General features: G+C 34.4%; 1 long non-coding RNA gene across 1 annotated transcript; it reads left to right on the top strand.

Moving 5' to 3' along the window:
* Positions 1–888: 888 nt before the first annotated feature.
* Positions 889–2,387, top strand: LOC140248821 (uncharacterized). Its single transcript, XR_011902892.1, has 2 exons — positions 889–1,486; positions 1,617–2,387. It is a non-coding gene; the product is annotated as an uncharacterized lncRNA (long non-coding RNA).
* Positions 2,388–25,268: the final 22,881 nt, after the last annotated feature.

Here is a 25,268-nt window from a genome sequence, read left to right as displayed (position 1 = left end):
GCAACTTTCAATGAGCTTCTATGTTTGTCATGAAAAAAAACCCTTTTATTTGCACAGATCAATGCTTTTATAATCCATTTAAAATAATATACTTGCCACTAGGTGGCTATTTCTGATCAGATCATTTTACCATTTTAATTACATTTTTAATATCCTGGCTGCATAAACAAAGATAAATTACAAGCCTTGCACAATCTGGCTGCTAGCTCAGGCACAATCTGTAATAATATCAGCTTTTGTTTGTGCCTCCTCTAATTAGATTCTGAAATCTCGGCTTTATCAATCAATAATTTTAATTTCAGAATTGCCTTTTGATCTCGCATTTCATGTTTGTTTGCAGAAAATGATCAGTAGGACAAAGCTGATAATTTATGCAGAAACAATCTCTCTGCAGAGTTACAAGCACATTCCTAGCCATCAACACCACCCGGCAGACTAAGCTTGACATAGGTCTAATTAGCATGCAGATATGTGTCGCCTCATTGGCAATTCAAATTGCTTTTTTATAATGTACCTCAAATTGTGCTACTCAAACATTGTATTTGATTTCCAAGGCCCCCTGGGCATCCCCTAATGTCTCCCTTCATCCTGGGTATGAAGCATTTATTGAACAGTCTGCTTCGACTCGGGCTATCTTTCCAAAAGCACCCTCACATTGTAAACGTGGGACCAGCTTTCCTCCTCCTCCTTCTCCTCAGACAGCAACTTGTTCCTCTGCATAGCACCGTGTGCCACATCCCTGGGTTCAGTGATGATATGTTACCTCACGGGCTCCCGCTCCCACACTGGCTGCTCTGTTGAGGGCTACGCTCCTGTGCCACTCATGTAAAAAGGGGGAGGATGTCTACAGAGCGCACATTAATATGCGGCACATAACCACGTCTCTGAATGCCAGCCTTCCATTCTTCATTAAACAAAATGGCTGGATTGCAGGGATTGTTTTCCTCTCTACACACGCGCGCGCGCGCACACACACTAGGCATGCAGGCACGGACCCACACACCCCCACACACATTCAGCTTTCTCCCTGGCTCTCCCTCACACGCACAAACACGCTTTTCCTCATGCACATGAGCACACGCGCATGCACACACGCGACCCTCCTGGCTGTCATAGCGCATCGCTATCGGTGGTGTGAGTTACGTGCGAAAAGTTGTCTGCGGCACGCGTGACATACAAGGAGATTCCTGCCGACGTCAGGCCCTTTTTTGCCATGCAGCAACAAGTGGCAGAATCAATGGTGTACAGTTATTCAGCAGTGTAATTCATTTCACTGGCTTTGGCTTCTAGCCAGATCCGCCATCTGTCTCTTGCTCTCCCTCTCTCTCTCTCGCCTGAATTTGTCCTACATTTCGTAATGTTACGTGCTTGCCATCCTTATTCTATGTCAGAGGTTCAGCACAAGTCTCGCCCCTGTTCCGACGTGGAGTTCTTCGAGTTCGGTGGCACTTTGGATATTCCACTTCAGTGCCACGGCAAGAAAAGGGTAAGCAAAAAGGAGGAGAGGGCTAGCTGCAAAGAATGGTGCTCTTGTATCCGAAAGCCAGAGCCTCGGCTTTCTATTTAAGGCATTGATATGGATCTATCTCACATGGGAACTTTTCCTGCTTCGTTAGAGTATCTTCGTTTGCTTTATTGGATGCCGGCACTGAACGCCACTGCACAGCTTTGTGGAATGCCTGCTGTTGGATGCTTGCAGATCCCTGCCACCAAGCAACCTCCTGCATTGGAAATCGGGTGACTACTCCAGGATCTTATGCGTGCTTGCTGTTTGAAGCTGCAGAAAAGTGAATAATCAATTAAGTATTGATTTCTTGTAAGATTTGGTAAATTTCAAAGGGAAGACAAAGAGGATGGCTTAAGGAAAGCACTGCAGGGACTTGGCGTAAATTAGACAACTAACAGCAGTGCAGAATAAAATAACACCTCAACTGAATATTTCCTTGGAAGAATTAGCACCAGCTATTGGAAGACGATGGTGGATTTAATCAAGACGGCAGGCATGCTTGAGTTTTAACCGTGAACCTGAAAGAGGGGCTAATTATAACCACCTTTTTATATGGAGCTAATTTGACTGAATGGATGCAAATGTGCTTTATTTATGGATGAAGAAGCAAGCCTTACAGCATTGACTTTGGGATCATCGCATATGCTAAGCTTTACAGCTTGCCTAAAAGTCAAGCCTACAGTACATTTTTATTTACCGAGAAGGTATTTATATGTAAGCATAAGCTTGCCGTACAAAAGATTCATCAGAACAATGTACTATGACACTGAGGATCTAATTTTAATTTTGCAGCTTTTCATGTTTTCTTTAATTTGATGCTTTTCAAACCTTGCTTGTGCTGGGCTATAAATGGGACAATAAATGTATGCTTTAAACTATTGTGATTTTGATTGTGTAGTTTATTAATCGTACTGTAGTTTTCTTAACGTGTTTCTGAATTATTCAGCAGTAATTTATAATGAAAGAAGCAGCACTGGTGGGGTGGTTTTGAATTCATTTATAATCTTCTTACAGATCTAAATGTACAGGTTCTACCAGCCAACGAGCTCTATAATTATGAAAGAATGTTGAAATTTTCAGATAAATGGGGCACTGACTTTACAATGGGCACAATATTGTATAATCAGTAAAAGGAGGATTGTTGTGTTTTGACTCTGTGGAGACTGTTCTTGGTTAGTTAACTCCTTCTCTGCTGATAATGGTAAGCAAATGTACCTTAAACGAGAAAATGGGAGAAGAATGTACTGTATTAGCTTGATGTTTTGTTAGTCTGAGACCTTAGTATATATTTTTTTCTATTTATTTCTATTTCTGTTACTTTTCCCTATTTGCTTTTCTGTTTTTTGTTGCTTTTTTTCTCTCCTGTCTTGAAATCTACATTCCCTGAGCAACCACAGGAACCAAGTTACATTAAGCTTCAACACAAAGACGATGTAAGAATAATGAATCCTCATTTGCATCGACATTTGTATTCAGATTTACCAGGCTATAAACTTGGCAGATCAAGCGGAATATTAAGTAGAGGCTTCCATGGTAAATTGTGACTCTTGCAATTGCCGAGTCGTTTTTTCCTATTTCTGTCATTGTGTCTGTGTGCATGTGTGTGTGTATGTGTGTGTGTGTGTATTTGTATGTACATGTGCATATATGTGCATGTATGTGCATATCTGTAGCGGCAGGTATGCTCTCATGACTACATGATTTCTGAGAAGCATGTTGGCCCTTGCAGTATATGATGTTGGTCTGAAGCAAAATGAAGCATGGATTTGCTGGCAGTAAGCATGTTAGCTGAAGATATATTATGATATATAAATAAAGTATGAACTCCTGTGTCTAGAGACCACGTGAAAGAATTTCTTAAATAAATAGATAAACACTATTGTTTGAGGAAACAGATCATCAGTGTCAGCTGGAGGTTTGATTTCACTGAATCAAAAGAACACTAGAATCCAAAGAACAACCTCTGAAATAGCACTAAGCAATCCTGCTGCCATCCTTTATGTATCATTATATTTGTGATGATAATTATGTATGAATATATCTTTCATTTAGAAACTTTGGGCCTTGTATGCCTGCTGTCAGGTGCTCTTCACTTTGGTTTGGTTGTATTGCCTCCCGATTTGGAGTAGTGTGTATGAAAGCAGAGCTGGCTCTTCTCTCCCAGGGTTGGACACTGAACCTTTTCCTTCACTGAAATTAATAAATAAGATGTGAACTTAGCTCTATATTTCCCTAAAAATTCTTCCCTTCTCTCTTGCATGATTCTTTTTCATATAGAGTAATTGAAAAAGTGGAAGATTGACCTTAACATTCCCCTTTTTAACTCTGTGTGATTGAAATTAATTTATGCTTTAATATGGGGCACTTCCTCAATAACAGGAATTATGTCAGAAGCAAAATTAATGCTCTTAGCCAATGGGTGCAAAAAATGTCCCATAAACTTTAAAGTTGTTATCTTAGGACTGCAACCAAAGTTCTTTGGAAAGAATATGCCATTGAACTGGGAGATGCAGAAAACAATCAACTATGCAGGAAGGCAAGTACGCCTTCTTTTTGTACATGGCTTCTCTCTATCAAATACAGACCCATTTATCAGACAGAATAGCAGAATGCCAGTAAAGTCTTTAGAATGTGTTTTTATAACTGCTTATAACTGACATCTGTGTTAGAAAGCTACTACAGAAGAGAAAAATCCTATGTTGTTTTTTTTTGTGTGTGTGTGTTTTGTTGTTGTTATTGTTGTTTTGTTTGGTTTGGTTGTTTGCTTGTTTTTGATAGTCCTTAAATAATCTTAATTAATAGACTTAATCTATGTCAGGTCTTTTAGCTTAATCCATTGAAAAATGATTGCAATGCAATGGCTAAACAAGTTGTAAATAATATACTATATAATTATTGGCTGTGATTTCAGCTGGGAAAGTCATATCAGCTTTGTTTTCTGCAAAAATACACAAAACCTTAATGCTGTTTAGTTTTGCTTTCATTTTTACTCAGTAATAGTATAATTGATCAATTAGGGAATGGTCAGTTGAAATCTAGCATTCACAGAGCTTGGAAGATGATACTTTCTATGGTGGAACAGTAACCCATGGAAAGACAAATGCACCCCTGCTTCATTATTTATTAGCTATGCTTGGGAAGCTTTCAAACTTGATTTTTTACTCTAATGGAAAACATGGAATATAATGTCTCCTTCCTTTGAAAGAGTGTTTTGGACTACATATAAAAATGGTGCTTAAAGTAGAAAGGAAGGGTGGAATTTATGTATTTACAAGCTCATCTTCCTCATGCATAACAGCCTGATGAATTAATATCGACATTCATTGCTTGGGTTTGTGCTTGTGTCTACCATTAACTGCTTTTTGGAAATTTACTCCAAAACAGATAACCAAAGTGGGTTTGCTTTATTTTGAGAAGGAAGTAACAAAATAATATCTCATCAACCTTCTAAAAAGAAAATACAGTGGAAAAGAAGCCTTGGCATTTAAGTTACAAAACCACAGAAAATAGCAGATTAAAAACCTGTAATGTTTTTGCTGGACATACATTTACAACAGATATTTAGCAAAGTGCAAAAAATTTTCAAAAAATCTTTCAAAAAATAATTCCCGTTGTTATTTTCCCGTATCAAATTCACAACTGTTTGCTGCCTATGGCCACAATGAGACTATGGCTATTAAAGAGAATGAAGAGATTCATTAAAAAATATTTAAGCTCAAAATGCATTCATCATATTCACAAACAACAAAAAATTCCTGGCAATCAAAACAAAACAAAAAACAAAAAACAAAAAAACAACCAACCAACCAAACAAAAACACAAAAAAGCAGAGATACAAAGCTACTGTTACATGAGAGCAACTCCAACCTGTACTATGGCCTACTGTTCTTACTATTGTTGAATAAAATACTGCAGTGCTACTCATAATGGAAGTGTTCTCTGCTATCGCTGAACAGGATACAGCACATTTAACTTTATCATAGTATAAGACTATTTTATAATCAGTGATCTCAAAGCCTGTTACAGCATTTCAGACTCGTTCATTGTTACTAAAAAATTCTAATTTAAATTTAAAAATGGAGCAGAATTCAGTCTATATTGTAAAACTCAGACCTGCTGACATCTTTAAGTGAAAGATATCATTTTCTGACCAAAAGATTATTTTGTGTAAGCTACTGTTATGATGAGTATTACTCAAGGATTGTGTTACATATTGGAACCTTGGTTGTCTTTCTGTCACTGGTATAGTCTTCAAATTGAATTGCAGGCATGTATTGTCTTAAGTAGTTTTTCTTCTGTTTTCTGTTTTTCTCATTACATTGTGCACATAGTGACAGTTAGAACTTAGACAATTTGACTGTTTATGTTAGACAGACAGTAAACTATTTCTCCTTCATGTTATTATTTCCTAGACATAAAGGTAATGGAAGTGATTTTTAAGACAAGCAAATGGACAAATAGGCAAACCAGGGAAGAGGCAACAGATTTATTCTGTGAAGTGGCCTTTCCACTGACTTTTTATAAATAGTAGGTTTTAAATATCTTCTTCACAAAGTGAAACTTGTTTTTCTCCTGCTCTGTGGTTAGTTCTGTGGTCTGTCTTTTCAGGCTCTATCGGTAATCTCAGATTGTGCATGCTGCGGTTCTCTTCAACTAATTGAAAATATTTTCTAGTTTTGCTAAAGACTTTGCTGGGAGGATGTAGCCAACTGTAGTGTGTTATTTCCTCTACTTTGGCCAACCATCTTTTCTTCAGCAAAATAAATATGCTTTCAATATAAAAAGCTGTCACATGGTGAAGATTTTAATTTAATCGCTAGGATTGAGTTAGAAGGTTGTTACTGCACTATTTTCAGGTTAAAACAATCCTTTGGTTTCTAAAGACAAAATTGTAATGACTCTAAATATTGTTAGTTATTGAATAAACTGGATATGCACAAAATTCCCTCAGATCTATGATATCTTTCTATGATTTGCTACTTGTTTTACCTTGCATCAGTTTACACTGCAAACCAGTAATTTTTGTTTGTATAATATCCAGTGTAATAAGAGCCAATTCTGATCAGTATCTTAACCTAAATAATAATATAAATGTACTGTTGAAGACAATAGGCAAGTTTTCCAGAGAGGTTGTTTATTTGCATAATCAACGGCATCTCATTTAAGTGATTACTGCTTTTGATAAAGTCATGAGGTCGTTAATTGTGTTTTTACTTTCATTGGGAATTTTGCTTAATGAGAACAGATTTTGGTGAAAGGTCAGCTCTCTGAAAATCATGACAACTTATTTTCATCATGGTGAGTCAGAGAGCAACACATAAGCCACTTGACTGCATCAAACTTGGCCATCTCTCTGGCTGAAATCAGCACTTGTATAACAAAACTCAACAACTGATCTCAGAGCAAGATTGAAGAAAGGAGAATTTAACTTCTGAATTTTAGTTTACTACAATATAGGAATGAGAGGTGGTGGGAAATTTTCTGTGAAATTGAGAAGGAATAACTGGATGCTGATAAAATGTGCAAAGAGATGGAGAATTGAACAATATTTTTACTTTTAACTGGATGTCTATAGTTGAAAGAAAAAACAAGAAGCAGAACAGAAATGCCAGTCACTTCAACTTGCAATGTGTAACTATCAGTTTTGACTGGATCCATAATTTACACTGGGACCTGCAATGAATCATGCCACACAGAAGTGGTCGTAGGCTGCAGAAGATAAATCTAATGACATGTCAGCTATTACTAATTTAGGGCTGCTTGTTTCTGGTCTTTGTAATGTAAGTTGGAGTATTTCTGTGGACTACTTTGGGAGCCGTATTTGCTCTTACACAGAAGACATAAAAGTTGCTTGTGCTACACTATGCCATAGTCTTAAACACTGACAAGGAGGTTGCATTTTAAACTTCTGAAGCATTCTGAAACATATTTATGGTGTCATTTTCATCTTAAAGTTTGGTTATCCTACTTTAAGCATTTTCCCATTAATAGTAAACTTTGTAATTTACCACTATACATTAGAGAAGTACTTGATTTTTTTCTTTCAGTAAATTAAAGGTTTTGCAATAAATATTCTCTATCCAAAAAATAAAGTGATCTCAAAAACAGCTTTGGTTTTTCAATACATTGCACCCTTCCTTACAAACTACAAATAAAATGCTGTAAAAGTCAGCTTTAAAAAGGGTCCAGCTATGAAATTTGTTCTCATATTTCCCAAATTCGGGTTAGCTTTCCTTCTGCTTAAAAATACATACAAATGTATGAGACACAAGTCCTAGTGAACTAAAAAATTTCCCCTCCTACAATCTCTGCAGTGAGAATGACAGTGGTGAATCTCAGAACCAGAATAAGAAAATGAGGATGAATAGACATTCCACCAGCATTTTTCAGAACCTTCTTGAAAATTAGAAGGTCAAATGCACTAAAAACTAGAGGTCGTCTATGGGGTGGCAGTTGATGAGATACAGAAGTCTGATAAGAAAAAAGTGAGAAATTCATGTGCAGTTCCACTGCATGAGTCCAGGCAGTGCTACCAAAAACATGCATCCCCTTAGACCATAGCAAGTAGAAAGCACATCTCTATCCCAGTAAAGTGTTAGCAAAACACAAAGCTTACTGAGTTTGGAGGAGGCTCTGGGGTGTTCTTATTGCAGTCTTTGAGTGCTTAAAAGGGGCTTGTAAACAACAAGGGGACGAACTTTTTACATGAGCAGATGGTGATAGGACAAGGGGGAAATATTTATAAACTAAAAGAAGGGAGATTTATGTTAGATGTTTGGAAGAAATGTTTTACTCAGAGAATGGTGAAGCACTGAAGCAGGCTGCCCAGAGAATTTGTGGATGGCCCATCCCTGGAGGCATTCAAGTTCAGGTTGGATGGGTCTCTTGGCAGCTTAATCTAGTGGTTAGCAACCTGGTCATGGCAGAGGAGTTGGAACCAGATGATCTTTGAGGTACCTTCCAACACAAACTATACTGTGATTCTATCATTATACAGGGAAACATTATTTATACTGCTTAAACAGTGGAAATATCTAAGGAAATAAAAAGTCAAAATGATTTATAGAACCAACAATTAAACATTTTATTAAGTTCTCATAGCTTTTAAAAGTTTTATAATTACATTGCTTTGCACTTTCAGCAATAATGTTCGTGATCTATAAGCTCCTGTCATCGAATTGCTTTCAATTTCTAATAAGTACTTTTTCAAGTGTGATTTTTCTCATACTTAACAGTTATTAATATCTGGATGACCTGCTGTAAGTGTTGCTGCAGACTCAAAGTTAAAAACTGAAAGAAGGAAGCTGCAACGATCCTGTTAATTTACAGTGAGATCAAGAGTTATGGGATAAGGTTGCCTCATTCTCAATAAAAATGGAGGACTGTGAGATCCTAGCATCTGTTAGGGTTTTCTAAAAAGTCATCCACTAGTTTTGTCTCACTTAGGGATTAATATTTTACTGAGTCATCCTTTCCCAGTTGAATCAAAGTTCTGGTTTTCCTGGCTGCTTTTATGTTCTTTCCAATTTATGCTTTAATCTAAGGGTAACTACAATGAGATTCTTTCAGAGATTTAGTCTTGAGATTTAGTCATCTTAATGGATGTCATGAATGTATTGAGGCCCTCTGATCTCAGCAACAAAGGTTTTGTTCAAAATACATTGTTATTTATAGAAAAATCTATGAGAATGCAGTGGAATACAAAGATGGTGATCCTTAAGTTTTGCTTTCATTGGCAATTTATATTAAAGTAATAATAAATGTAGTTTTTTAAGTGAAATCCAAGACTTCAGAGCTGGACAGAGATTTGAGATTTGTTTCTGATTAGGGGTGCCCATTTCAAAGGGACAAGTGTGACAGGACTTGCTAAAATGAAACCTCTGTTCCAGCTGTGAAAAAAAAAACAACAAAAAACAGCAGTGTTTCCAATCCTTACCTTAACATATGAGAACATTTATCATTAATAAATGGTACATTTTAGATAGGAAATTTTATTTTTTAAAAAAGCACAACTCTTGCTGAAATTATCTAATGCAAAAAAAAAAAAAAAAAAAAAAAAAAAAAAAAAACCTGTTCATTTTACAGTATTTATATATTTATGTATGGTTGTAGTGAACACTTTTACTACCCAAGTTTTTAATATGACAGGAAATACAATGTTGTGAAATACAGTTGACACTATTCTTGCTTCTACCCCCTGAAAAGGCAATGCTTGACAAGAGCTGACGTGAGCAGTGTTAAAGCCAATTCAGAAAGGGAGGAGTTTCGTCCATTTAAAAGAAGAAAAATATTATCCTTTTTTTTTTTTTTTTTTTTTTTTATCATCAAATCATTTAGAAAAGAAACCACAGGTGGGAATCCTGAAAGCTTATATGAGTCAGAAAGGTCAAAAACCAATTTCTGACTTGTTGAAGACACCCTCCTGATTCTTTGAAGTGATTCTTTTTTTTTCCTGGTGGTATTCTTGGTCAGTCAGGCAGCTTATTAGACAGTCAGACCGCTGCATTTGACTTTTCTGACGACTGTGCTGACTTCTTATTTGCACCTTGATTCAGTTTAAGACTTCATTTGTAAGGCTCTATTTGGTTCCTATTTGGTGATCACTCCAAATAGTCATCATTGTTTTTGTTATCCAGAGTAAGACTATTTACTGCAGCCTCTCAGATCTAGGGTTTGCCATTTCCAGACATATCTAACTCTGCAGATCTTCAAAATGTAATGGAAAACCCTGAATAAAATTCAAGTGGTTTTTTTTTTTTTTTTTTTTTTTTTTTTTTTTTTTTTTTTCTTTTCAAGAAGGTATTGTTTAATAGAAAAAATTACACAATAACAACCATGGTTAGGGATCTTCTTTTAATGTGTGACTGTATACTGTGGTATGACCTTAATAATACTCTCTATGGAACTGTTTAATACTGCTAAGTTGAGCAAATATTTTTACACCAGAAATTCATATAATTTCTTTCCTAAAATGTGTAGTAGATTTTACACTGTAAGTAAAGCAAATGCAGAGAAAAATCTAGTATATGCAGGAAAAAAAATTAAAAAAAAAAAAACCCTGTCACTTGATTAAAGGTGTATTTCCCATTATGTTCAAATGTAACGTATCTTTGTTCATAAAACACTGACTCAGATACTGTCCTGATCGTTCAACTAAATGCTCTCTTAAAAATAATAATATAAAATAAAATAAAATAAAATAAAATAAAATAAAATAAAATAAAATAAAATAAAATAAAATAAAATAAAATAAAATAAAGGAAAAGGGGAAATGGTTTTAAACTAAGCCAGGGGAGGCTTAGGTTAGATATTAGGAGGAAGTTTTTCACTCAGAGGGTGGTGATGCACTGGAACAGTTTGACCAGAGAGGCTGTGAATGCCCCATCCCTGGAGGCATTCAAGTCTAGGCTGGATGTGGCTCTGGGCAGCCTGGTCTGGTGACTGGCGACCTTGCACACAGGGAGGGGTTGAAACTTTGAGGTTCTTTTTAACCCAGGCCATTCTATGATTCTATGACTGATTTTATGATAAATGCTATATTGTGAATTCTGGGCAGTCCAGCAGTAATGCAGTGGCATATCCCTATTTGAACAAAATCAAATCACTACCAGGTAATGCAAAAATCCAGTATAATTGGTTGAAACTGAAGATGCAGAAAGAAGCCATTTCTTCTTTGAGGTTGTTGTAAACTTCCAAAATATCTGAAGTTTCTCGGGGATCTACAGTCATATTCTGAAGACTCATCATTAAATTCATTATACACATAGACATAGATACCTTGTGGGACTTACTATAAATTTGAATCTACAAACTCAGTCATCTAAGGTTCAGTACTTGTAATGTGAAGAAATGTATGCAGTTTATCCAGTTGTCTTGTTTTCCATTCTGTGTAAATGTGTGGACATCTTTTGCTATTTTTTCAGTTGATTCTAAATATTGGCCATAAAATTGGAAGGGGTATCATCTACCTGCAGTATATTCTCACTGGTTTGACTGCCAAAGTTTTCATGATAATCATCAAAATTTGTAACAATTGTCCCTGACTGCGCTTAATAGTAAAACAAGATGGAAAGAACATTTTCAAGAACAAATTGTTCATTTGTGTTCAAACTACTTGTGCTGAATTTGTTGAAAACCTCTTGCTGTTGCCTTACACCCACACCAGAGCTGTTTCAAAATATTCTAGTTTCAGCATAGTTATTAGTTATAGTTCTGGCACAGCTTTCAGAAGAATGGGATTCTAAGGAGATTTCAAAGCTACCTGTTCACAGAATAAGTTGTCTAAAGCTTAACTGAACTGTGCCTGTTAACATCTGGTATAATTATAACATTTGATGCTGCTATAGTTTAACTGCTAATGTACACTCTTTTGAAGAATAAAAAAGGATTAAAATATGATCTAACAGTTATTGGTAAACCTATTGATAAGACTGTATTAAGTTGTATTTCTTCAGTGTGAATTCATTATAATAAATGGTACTCCAAAATTTTACATTTGTCACTCAGAAGGTTCAGTTTTCAAAGTTTAAAGCAGCTACTGGCACAAATGACTGTAAAAAGACTTTTGAAATAAGAACTATTAATCAAAATTGTGAATATTCAAAGGTAAACAAAATGCATGTCCATAAAGTTTCTCAGAAGAAAATCTTGTAATGCCCAGTTTTACTTTTGGTGGTGGTGATGGTAGAAGAAGAGAAGGAGAGCAAGTTATTAAAGCAATATTGTAATATGTAAGTAACTTGGATCATTGTCTGACAGAGTCTTAGGAAGAAAAGTACCAGTTTTCCTGCTGCAGTCGGTGGTGATCGTAATTCTTAATAACAGAGGCTTGAAAGAGCTGTAATTTTTCAAAACTTCTATATTCTCAAGCTAATGTCAGATTTATTTACTTGGAAGAATGAACTAAAAGGTTCTTCTCTTCTTTGTCCTGGTTTTATATTTAGGATTTCAGTGTACATGGATTTCTCCAAATGTGATGCTTTTTCTATATTCATGTTCTATCTGACTGTTGTTTGAATGTACTTGACCTTACTCAGATTAGCTGAAAATCTATCCACTGGACTCCTGTATACTCCCAGACAGCAGCTATGGTGATATTCTTCTTGATTTATGAGTGTGTGTTGGATGAAAAGGCTTTCCTTCTGTTTACTGCATGTAAAGTATTAAGGAGTCCCAGTCATTCCATTTTGGAGAGTGTAGGCCCCCTTTCAGTCTGACTGTTCTCAGCATTGCTCACAGAAGAAGGACACCATGCAACTGAAATCACCCTGGATCCCAAATTTGGATTCTGAGGCTACCAAACCTTCATATCCCTGTTTCGGCTGAAAATCCAAAACAAGGGTTGGGATTTTTCAGCCTTTCTGTGAAATGGAATTTGTCACTTCAGAGATAAGCATTGTGTTATTTCATAATAATAGCTATCAAATAATTCCTCAGGAGTGCAGTTTTAACAATAAGCTGATATTTTAACAAATATGACGAATAGATATGACCATTGTCCTGATCTTGGCTTTCTGTAACTGATTCTAACTATAACGACATTTTTTTGTTTTTGATTTTTTGTGCACTGGTATGATAAAATTAAATTTCACTTTTGCTTCAGTTTGACTACTTAAAAGAAAGTGTGTGTGTGTAGTGTCTATGTGTATATGTCTTTATGTACACATATATCAAAATTGATCTTCAAGGTTGTAATGTGAAATACTTTAGTAAACAGATCAGAATTTGGAAATTGGCTGTAAACCCAATTGTGTGTTTCATATTGAAAGAGAATTACTTGACTGAATTTATCTCAAAGAGATTTTGGCAGCTTTTTGTTTGTATTTTCCACCAGTTACAGAGATCAAAAAAAACACAAAGATTTTTCCCCCTAAACTGCCAAATTAAAACATTTGCTGTCAGTTCCTTCCAGTTCACTGCGCTCTCACAGTACAAACAAGAAAAAAAGTCAGAGAAATATTTGTATCGGACTCTTTTCAATCAGAACTTCACAGAGAAGTTAAGTTGGAATGGAACTTCAGAGGTCATATAATATATTCTCCTGCTCTGTAAAAGATCAGTTAGACACAGTGCTGCTGACAGATATTTGCCTAAAATTTTCTTTAAAAATAGACACTACAGGGGATTCCCTAACCTCACTGAGCAACCTGTTCCAGTGGTATTATTTTAATTAGAAATTCTTCCACAATCTTCATTCAATTTATTTTTTTAAGTACTTTAAACGCTTCTTTTCTTACTGCCAGGGAATATGAAGATCAATTGATCATTTATAATAATATTTATTTGACTATCCTTACAAAAAAAGTTCTGTCTCATTTCTTTGAGTCTGTTGATTGCCTCAGTGGAAATACATACATCGTACATATAATTGATCTCACTTCTGTATAATTTGACCCTGTCATCTTTAATAAATATGAATCTCTGCTTACCTCTCTGACATCATATTATATGTAAATATAAGTAAATATATATTTCATGCAAAGAGAGAGAGAAAAGATTATAAGTCAACAATCTGTAAAAAATGTAAATATCCAGGAATTTCAAAATTTCAGAAATAATGAAGCTTCCAGAATATATATCTTTGACTGTCAACTGGCTGTATATATACGACATTTTGTAGGAAAAAAAAAAAAAAAAAAAAAAAAAAAAAAAAAAAAAAAAAGAAAAAAAAGAAGGAAAAAAAAAAGAAGGTACAGAATTCAGTTTATGGAGTATATTTTAAAATTAGGTAAACTAAGTATGTGAATTCATTTCATATACAGAAAGACATTAAAGATACTGTATGCCTTTGGGAGAGTCAGATTCTGCGATTCTGCCTACTGACCTGATGTGTCGCCTTCTAGCTAATTATTTCAGAGTGAAATAGTTTCCATGTGCAATACAAAAAAGAAAAAAAAAAAAAAACAGTAATAAGACAGCAAAACAACAACAACAACAACAACAAAACCAAAAAAAAAAAAAAAACCAACAATAAACTCTGGGTAGGTTTACTCTATTTCTTTTTTTTTTATTATTTTTTCCTGAACAGTTCACCTAACCTTCATGAAAATGAGTTGTAATGAAAAGAACAGCAATATAAAAATAATTAAAATAAAATAATAATAATTAAAAGAACTTTGAAAGACCTTGTGTTCTGAAACTTTTGATTCAACATATGTTGCCTACAAACCTCCTTAAGGATATTTCCAAAAGGGGGATACATCCTTCTTATTCCAAATATAGATTCGGAGAAAAGGTCTGAACTGGGAGCAAGCACCCTCATAAAAACTAGAATATTTAGGTCATTTTCCCACAGTATGATGTCAATCTACCCCTCATTTTTTGACTTCTTGTTCTTTGGTATTTTATAGCAATTCATGTTTAAAGTAGGATTCCAGGTTTCAACAAATGAAGAAGGTGTTAAGGTTTCTTTGCTGTTTCTACTCCAAACTCATCATTTATATTGGACTAATACACTTAGAAACACAAAGATACTGAGCTACACATTCATCCTCCATAAAAGAGAGTACATTGTTATACAGGAAACTAGTATAAAAGTACTTTTTAGTTCTTTGCATGTAATTGTTTAAAGAAACTTTTTGTCTTTTTCTTTCACTATATTCCTCCCTGCTCACAAAACTAAGCGAAAGTATTGCTTTGATTAACCTTTGTCTGTAATGTTTTAAGACTTATATGCTCTAAAAGTTACATGTGGATTCAGATTTATAAAGTTTTTGTAGAACACTCTATAATGATCCAGTCATAAAATATTGTCACAAGAAATTCCTTATTTTTTTTTCTTTTATGTTTAAAACTGTGGTTGGAATTTTCAAATGCAGTTCTACTTGATATGTATCTGTAGAGAATTGAAAGAATTTTGATAGATAAAAATGATTGCCTGGTCAAAAACCTTACTCTTCATTTGATCCTCTCCCTTGAAGCTACTGAAGACATTTTGAAATGTGATGGAGATGAAAAAGGATATCACAGAAGGAAAGCTGTGGGCATCATTTGAATGCCTGGTGATCTACCATATTGCTATACCAACACATTGGCTTAATGAAAAATTGAATAAATTACTATTTATTGATTTTTTTTTTTCACTATTTATAAATTGATGGGAGAGTCTGTAATGAGATCATGCCATTATAATAACATCATAAATGAAACCTGTCCATGAATTGTTATTAAGAATGCATCCACATTTTCATTTTAGTTCATTTTTTTTCTGGACTGAATAACTACTAGAAATATCTTCTCTGTCTACAGAGAACTGCATGAACCACCTTCTGTGCCCATTTCTATGTATACAGTCATGTTCCCTCCTGCTTATACCACTTCCCAGTGTAAGGTGATTAATAAAGGACTAATAGAAAATTAAAAATTCCCTGTGTACTAGAAGGCTGATATTGAAGGACAGCAGCTGAGGTGTGGTTCTGAGCACCTTTTATCCTTTGATGACAACAGAGGATCATATTCAAACATCCTTTTTTAAACACAGTGTTACATATCACAGAAACATTTCTCTTCAGAAGAAACTCTGCCTTGAGTAGAGTCTGAATGACAGAACCACAGTCCACATTTGGGCCGGGGGGAGTAGTTTAGGATGCCCATTTCGAAACCTGGCTAAGTTTTAGCAGGAGCATACTGTCTATTTTGCTGATCCAGTCTCTTCTGAAATTGATGGTATAGGTTTGGCTAAAATATACATGCAGTTTGGATAGTACCCTTATTGCCTGTCATATGAATTGATGGACAAAGATAAACTTCTCAAGAGGAGACCTGTCTACAGCAAGTGTTGTTGGAATACCAAAAAAAAAGGTACATAAATAAATAATAACAATAAAAAATAAATGAGTTTGACTGCATACGCTTCCTAGGTAAATTTAAAGCTGTATGTTATAGAGGTGATTTGATTGGTGTGATTGAAAGATGAAAAAAGTTATTTTGGAAGCCATACTTGTGAACTTGAAGAACATGTTAATTTTAATCTGTTTGTTGGAAGACTCTATAAAAGATCTGAAACAGGTATGCCCATATGCTTATAATGTTCATTTCCAACTAGGGAGCTTCAACACTCCTATCCTTAAGCTCTGCATATGATTACTAAGACTGAAGAAATCCTAATATATGATTTTATATATAACTAGGAAAAATGTGGCTATTACTTCCTAGAATCCACTCATGTTTTAATTAGTGTGAGATTAAATGAATTTGAAAATGAATAATCTAATTGATCTCATATTGCAAAACTAAGATCCAGAATTTTAAGGGACATAAAACATTTTGTTTTGGTGCTACCTGTAGTATTCTGAAATATTTATAATATCTAGACTCAAAAAAAAAAAAAAATAGAGTGAGTTTAGAACGGCACAACAGTCTTCACTCAGAGGTACTTTATTTTGTCTGTCACACCCTGAATATAATTATAACATGGCACTTGAAGTTAATTACACTGTATCTAGGAAACACCCTTGATTTTATGGTAAAGCTGAATACGCCAAAGATTTAAGTGCTTCTACTGCCAGCAGTTAGTATCACAGTAGGTAAAGTTCAGCTTCTGGCAAAACAAGATATAACAAGAATACTTATAGGCACAGTGAAAATATACGTATATTCAGTCAATGGAATGAGTCACAAAAACCATGTTTTCACTTGAGAGGAAGTGGTTTTAACCCATATTACTTAGTCTTCGATGTGTTAGTCATAGTTTTTGTAATGTTACTGGTTTTATGACACTTTCTTCCTACCTCTGCATTACCTACCAAGTGAATGAAGATCACAACATTCTCAGGGTTCCTTTTGATCTGGAAAACTCATATCTGAGACAGCAAATTGCTTAGGGGGTCACTTTCAGCTCAAAGCAAAATAATTTCCTTTGGGAAGAGAAATAAGATAGCATAGAACAGGAAAAAAAAAAAAAAAAAAAAAAAAAAAAAAAAAAAAAAAAAAGCTGTTAAAGGACAAGTAATAGCTCTTTTACCTAGAAAATGATACATGATGCTTAACATTACTAACTGCATCTAAGATATCCATCCATGTGATACTTTTCAGTTAAGTTGTGAATTAAGTCACTAAAACACTAATTTGTAGCTGGTATTTCTATTTTCCTGGGAACTCTCATACACTATTGAGTCTTAGTTCAACCTGTGCTCAAGGAACGTTTGGACACTGTGTTGAGAGACACAGTTTAGTGAGAACTATTGGTGATAGGCAAATGGATAGACTGGGTGATCTTGCAGGTCTTTTCCAACCTCTGTGATTCTAGGATTCTAGGAGAAAAAGTACATAAGGATCTGAGTCTTATCCTACACACTCTCACACATAAGTTTGCAATGTAATAGACTGCCAGAGAAGCGATTGGTTCCAGAAATTTAATCAGTATTTATAGGTAACACAAAAATAAGTTCCTTGTGTAAATTTGTACCTTACATAAAATAATCAGATTAAATTAAACATTTTTTTTAAAGGTAAATAGAATTACCATGACATTAAATTCATTAAGCTTGCTAATATTCTTTGACTGACTTCCCTTTGCTTTTCTGCACATAATTGCTAAGTGTGTACAATAATCTTTGCTGGACACTGCTTAGCATAGATTAGATGAACAACAACATGAATTTTCTGACTTCAGTACATACGTAATTGTTGCAGGGAAAATTCTGGATTTTTCAAAAATAAATGATGCATAAAAGCACATAAAAGATCAGTTAATATGTCTGAACCTGTTAAAGAACAGGGGACAGCTCAACCAATGGAACTAGTTTTTTATTCAGCGGAGACTTCTTAAATTCATTGCCTCACTGCACAGTAAATCTATTCTTTTAGCAGGTTTTTCTTTTAGCAGGTAGTCAATTAAGGGGAGACAGGTGTCTTCATGATATATATCTTTGCAGTGAAATGTATGTTCCTACAACATTTCAGTTATCTTAAAAATCCATCATACATTATTTAAAGAGTTACATCTTAACTAGGTTTGTGCTTTCCTTGGGTAACAATTATGTATTTAAGTATACAGATGGCAAGGGGAGCATATCCATATCCATATTATGTCTCTTTCTTTTCAGACCCTCAATTTTACATATTTTAGCCAGAGAAGAAATACACCTTATCCTGCTCATAATTCTCATTTTTTTCTCCTGCATTAACAGGTATAGTCACTTAGACATAGTGTGCATACATAAGACCACACCATGAAGTTATAATTTAGAAATTTAGGATAAACAGCTAATAATACATATAAAATGTACAAATGTATGAATAAAATGTACAAAATGTACATTATTGGTCTCCAATGTTAGAGGAAATTCATAGATTCAGTGTGCAATAGACTGCAAGTACACCTGGGGTGACAGAATACAAACAGACTTCTAATGTTTACTAGATTAATTCTTAGCTTTTGAGCCTTACAGTGACAACATCTGCTGCAAAGAAATAGAAAACAAGATAGTTGATTCTTTCATCAATATATGTCATAGAAGCCTAATTTTTAATTAAATTCCCTACAGCTTAGTGCTCATAGAAACCAAACAATTGAAACTTTAGATGATTCTGAAATATAAGCCTTATTTCTAATGTGGACATTAAAATGCTGTTATAAACAAGCATTCTATTCTTAATTGAATTTTCAAAAATCACCATTATTTAAAAAATAATAAATGCAACTAATGGAGTTTGATAAGATTACTGTAACTGAATACTGCTATAAGCTCACAAATACCAGGAATACTGCATAAACTACCAATGAATTAGCTGTTCTTAAATTAAGGAATATTACAGGCAGTAATGGTATGACATTCTTTTTTATAGCCATGGCTTGGGTTATAATGTGACAGAAAAAAAATGTAATGTTTCCAAAATGACAGTTTTTAGATTTGTGTTGCCTGAGGTAGTTCAACTGAACAATAAACTATAATTTGATTGATGGAAAATTGAAGTGGTTCATCTAACTTGCCAGGCTGTCTTACCAAAGGCTTTGGTTTTGCATGTATGATGATGTATCACAGTTTTAGAGATAATGTTGTTTGTATTATACATGAGATTTTTTTACACATAAAAATGAAGACTTCATTACCCAGTAAAGATCAAAATATGCTATGGATTAGCAAGGAATCAGATTTGTTTGAGGATGGATTTGTACATCAAAATGTGCTCCCTTTGAGAAATCAAATGATAAATAACATATAGAACCAGAGTGCCTTTATTTTTATGAGCAAATCAGCCATATCACCAGTTATGAAATTATTAACTTAAAGGAAGGGAGACATCTGCACCCGCAAGAAACAATCAGAGAGTGGTAGCTTTTCCTTCATCCAGAATTAATCCTTTGAAATAACAGATCGGTCAGCAGTAATTTTTTAGAAAGTGCAATAACATTTTTAAAGATATTATGATATACTTAAAGAGAGAAAAAAAAAATAGATGCTTGGAAAAATAATAAAGATGATAAAGATGTTATCAAATATATATCAATAGCATTTGTATAGAGTTTGATGGTGTTACTTTTCTTTTTTTCTTTTTTTTTTTTTTCTTTTATAATTACTGATCCAGTGCAAGTACAGCAACATCTTGAGAATAATTAGTCTGTGATATACTTTTTTAAGCATCTCTGAGGAATATTTTGAATTGCTCAACCATTTGGTCACCAACCATTTTTTTCAACTGAATGTTTTGTATCAAGTAGGATTTGGGTCCTCTACTCTCCTATCATCAAGCTACTAAAAGCAGTCATCTCTAAATAGATAAAAATAAGAAATAGCTGGGAGTAGCATTATAATGTCTTGTTTTGATAGCTTTCTTTCCCTTCATTTTCAGAAGGAAAAGCCAGCTGTTGAGCCTTTGAATAAGCGTCTGTCTCCCCAAGTACATGAAACAGCTAATTTTGGCTTTCCTACTGAAACTGTAACACTTGAACTTAAAGTAAGAAGAATATCACATCTCTTTCTGCTATTTGTTACCCTGCCAAACACTAAACAAGGCTATGATCAAACAAAACTCTGGTAATCCAGTCTTATGGGAGACTTAATTGGTGTACTATATTCTTTATGTTTTCTACAAAATATCCTGAATTACAGACATTCAAGAGTTGGTGCTTAATCAGCAGATAGAGCTTCTTATTATTACACAGAAATGAAGGAGAATTGTATTTGAGACCATCCTTGAAGTAACAGAAGATCTGTCTGTAATGAGATTTCCGAAATTACTGTTGGGAATTCTCTGCAGTGGAAGTGCTTTCTTCTTGGGTCATTACATTGCCATAAGTCTTAATTTTCCAGGCATTTTACTCCTTCTCCCTCTGTGTCATGCTTTTTATCAGGGTTCAAATCTGAAAATAATGCTGTCTCCTCCAACCTGTGTGTTAAAACTGAAGTATGTGTTGAAAGAGAGGAATATACAACATAAATCAACAATAGGATTGGTCTTTCTCTGTTAAGAAAACAAAACAAAACCAAACAAACACATAAATAAAACAGGAGAAAAATGTAAAGATAGATTTCTGTGTTTCATAGAGTAAATCATAGGTTAAAGGTGAAAATTAAAACTGTATTTAAGGAATAATGAGAGAAATCTAATTATAGCAAAAAATTAGCTAAGACCAGATCAGGTAGAAATATGGGTCTTGAGAAGATATTCTGGATACTGAAGGTCACAGAGCACACATTATATAAGCTCTTTTATAGAGTTATTGACCTCTATCTGATAACCATTTAGGATAATTTTTCCTGCTAGCCCACTGAAGAGGGCATCAGGGTCTTACTGCTTAATAAAATAGTAACTTAAGGATGTCCTTTTTCTAGTTTCCAGAAAAACCGAATAACTAACAACTTGTTTCCAAGTCCTCAACTAAAAATAATCAACATAATGTTACATCTGAAAAATATTCTTCTCTCATCGAAGTATTATTACTAGATAATAGGTAGGTATATCCACTCCAGGAAATCTCAGGAAAACTACAGAAGGATTACTGTGGGATGTATTAGTTGATTATCATGGGATCATTACTGTTATGGAGCCATGAAAAGGCGAGTTTAAAAGTCAGGCCCATCAGTAAAAACTCATTCCTTATAGCACAGATTGTACAGAGCTGTTTGTAACAGCACAGCTTGGTAATGGCTACAGTTCCTTTTACCTTCATTCAAGAAGGAAAACATTAAAAAGTATACTATGCAGAAAAAAAAAAAAAAAAAAAGCAGAGGAAAAGCTAAGGATATTATACACCTCTTCTGAGGGGAAGAGAGACTTAAATAAAAAGACAATATTGGCCCAAGCAATAGCAGTGTTAATTTGGTTCTGTGTACTCTAAACTGCGGGAATAAATAAATAAATAAATAAATAAAAAGGAAAGAAGGAAAGAAGGAAAGAAGGAAAGAAGGAAAGAGGGAAAGAAAGAAAGAGGGAAAGAAAGAAAGAGGGAAAGAAAGAAAGAAAGAAGGAAAGAAAGAAAGAAAGAAAGAAAGAAAGAAAGAAAGAAAGAAAGAAAGAAAGAAAGAAAGAAAGAAAGAAAGAAAGAAAGAAAGAAAGAAAGAAAGAAAGAAAGAAAGAAAGAAAGAAGAAAGAAAGAAAGAAAGAAGGAAAGAAGAGAAAGAAGAAGGAAAGAAGGAAAGAGAAAGAAAGAAAGAAAGAAAGAAAGAAAGAAAGAAAGAAAGAAAGAAAGAAAGAAAGAAAGAAAGAAAGAAAGAAAGAAAGAAAGAAAGAAAGAAAGAAAGAAAGAAAGAAAGAAAGAAAGAAAGAAAGAAAAAGGGAAAGAAAGAGGGAAAGAAAGAGGGAAAGAAAGAGGGAAAGAAAGAGGGGAAGGAAGGAAGGAAGGAAGGAAGGAAGGAAGGAAGGAAGGAAGGAAGGAAGGAAGGAAGGAAGGAAGGAAGGAAGGAAGGAAGGAAGGAAGGAAGGAAGGAAGGAAGGAAGGAAGGAAGGAAGGAAGGAAGGAAGGAAGGAAGGAAGGAAGGAAGGAAGGAAGGAAGGAAGGAAGGAAGGAAGGAAGGAAGGAAGGAAGGAAGGAAGGAAGGAAGGAAGGAAGGAAGGAAGGAAGGAAGGAAGGAAGGAAGGAAGGAAGGAAGGAAGGAAGAAAGAAAGAAAGAAAGAAAGAAAGAAAGAAAGAAAGAAAGAAAGAAAGAAAGAAAGAAAGAAAGAAAGAAAGAAAGAAAGAAAGAAAGAAAGAAAGAAAGAAAGAAGAAAGAAAGAAAGAAAGAAAGAAAGAAAGAAAGAAAGAAAGAAAGAAAGAAAATAATAAGGAGTTTCAGAAGTAACTAGGCACAGAGAACCTTGGATTAACTTCCATTCAGAGAAACAGGACATAAACCAGCCTGCTGAGCTAAGACAAATTCAGACACTTTATACCTTCTTATAAACTCCATCTCAACCTGACTTTAAAATGTTATCTTCTCTGTGATCATACTGTGTTCCCATTACCCTCTTTTCCTATGCCCTCTCATTATACACTATTTGAGGTGGTTATGTATGCAGTAATGCCATTTTTGCAATGTCTTTTCCCTTTATAGTGAAAAAAGATTACTCTTAGATTTAATACATTTGGCTTGGAAAGGCTTCAAACTTCTAGTTCCTTAGCTTATGGTAACTGTACTGAATCTTTTCAACCTTTTTTTACTATTCAATTCCCAAATCAAAATAGATTCTTCAGAAATCCCCAACCTTACCTAATGTCCTACTTTTGTATATTTTGCCTTTAATTTAAATTGAATCAACTTTTTAATTAACTGCGTGTTAATTAATTACTTCAAGTTATTTTCTCCAATAGTACTTCTAGGGTGTCCTTGATTAAGAAACAAATCAGCTAAACACATCTAGGAATACACAGTTCCTTTGACTATTAGTTGGTTTCATTCTCAATATATACCTTGAGAATTAAAATTCTCAGTGTTATAATTGCTGAGAATATTTTTTTTCTCTGTTAATTTTCCAGATAAATCTGTCCACAGTTATGTATGTATCTGATTCCCTGGACACAAACTTTTGTCACTAACTACAACAGTGGAATTTCATTAGGCTACCACAAAGTGACTGTGGTCCTACAAGATCTCCTTTAATACATGTACATCCTTTCCTTTTCTCTTTATAATTATATGTAGTTCTTTTCTGCCATTGTTTACTTTTTCTTTTTCTCTCTCTCTCTCTCTCTCTCTTTTTTTTTTTTTTTTTTTTTTTTCTTTTTTAAATTTCTGGATAAACACAGACCTTATTCCACACCTGAATTTTGCTCCAGGGAACTAAGCAACCTAGTTCTTTTTGTCACCAAATGTCAGATTTCTGGTCTTCTGTTACTAGTTTAGGATTCTCTATTTTGCTCTCTAGGTTACTGGCATTTGAAATCATTAACTATAAAAAATCTTCCATAAAATAAGCTTAGGGTTTTGTTGGTTTTGTTTTGTTTTGTTTTGTTTTGTTTTTGTTGCTGCTGGTGGTGGTTTGTTTTGTTTTTTGCTTTTTTTTAATTATTATTATTTTTAATGGGACTGATGTAAAAAATCAGATGTCCTGGTACCTCAGATAGGAAGCCAGTAGTGTGCATAATTTTTAGACAGGGAAAAGCAAAGGACATTGATTAAATGCTTGTCCAAGTTCATATTGGAAGATCACATAGAATTATGAAATACTTAATTCATTTTTCTTGCATCCCCAACCACATGCTTTAATGAGAATACCTACCTTATCTCCATCTTCCTTCAACACTGTATAGAAGTACTGTGGGACTACTCATATGGGAGTGGAAAAAAAATATGCAATGACCTGTCAAACTTTGTGACAGTTCACCCTTCATATTTTCCTGGTAGTTATTGTCACATCCATCTGTATGCTGATTTGTTTAAAACACAGTTTGTAGAATATGCAACCAAGCATCTGATCCTCAATGTACACATCTAAATTCTTTGAGCTCCTTGAACATTAGAGAAAGGCAACCACTTGTGACTTTTTAATTGGTGTCAGTTGGCTGTATCATTGTTACTACATGACATATGTTACAAGGACTGCTCCTGTCGAAGGTAGGCGTATACAATGTCACTTCAGATTTTTGCAAGTAGCCAGTATCTCATCAGTTTTGCATAGCACATCATTAGCAACATCACAAAGTGTGACAGCAGTGTGCTTAAATACAAAATGCTGATTTCAAGCTGCAAATATTTTTAGGTTGGAAAATAGTTTATGGATTAGAATGTAGTTTCCAGAACCAACATAATTCTGTGGTCTGTGACAAAATTGCAAACTGATAGATTCCAGAGGAGTGCTTTACATTTATCAAAACACACCACACAATGCAGACAAGTTCTCTCTCGTTTGCTTTGGCACTAGGTGCTCTGAATCCTATTGTAAGTGCTAGCAGGCTATTTCCAAGAAGAGAATGCATTAACAGTTTTCAGTGTTCTAAAGATTTTTCTTTTTGGGTATCAAATTTCCATGCCTTCTTTCTAGTCCATTGAAGAAAATGAAAAGTTATGTTAGTTCATATTTATATTTCAGATTTTTATAAATTTTTAAAAGCAGTACAGGTGTAATTCTCTGCCTGCAGTTCTCTGCCTGCAGCCAGTGAGAATCTGTGCTCTCCTATTCCTGTTAATTAACAAAATAAGAATAGATACTTTGATTTTAAGACCAAGTGAGTCTATTTATCTTCAGAGAAGAACAAGAAATGATGTGAAATCCTGGATTCATGGAAATCACTGCCAGTAAATTCTGCAGAGTTGGGATCAATCCCACTATTCTTTATGTAGAATTCTGTCTTAGATAATGATAACTAAATACAACCAATCTTTCTGGTATCATGGCCTCTTTT

The sequence above is a fragment of the Excalfactoria chinensis genome, chromosome 2 (genome assembly GCF_039878825.1).
Source record: "Excalfactoria chinensis isolate bCotChi1 chromosome 2, bCotChi1.hap2, whole genome shotgun sequence".
NCBI lineage: Eukaryota > Metazoa > Chordata > Aves > Galliformes > Phasianidae > Excalfactoria > Excalfactoria chinensis.
The sequence above is the reverse complement of the archived record's forward strand: the minus strand, read 5'-3'. Positions and strand labels throughout refer to the sequence as shown.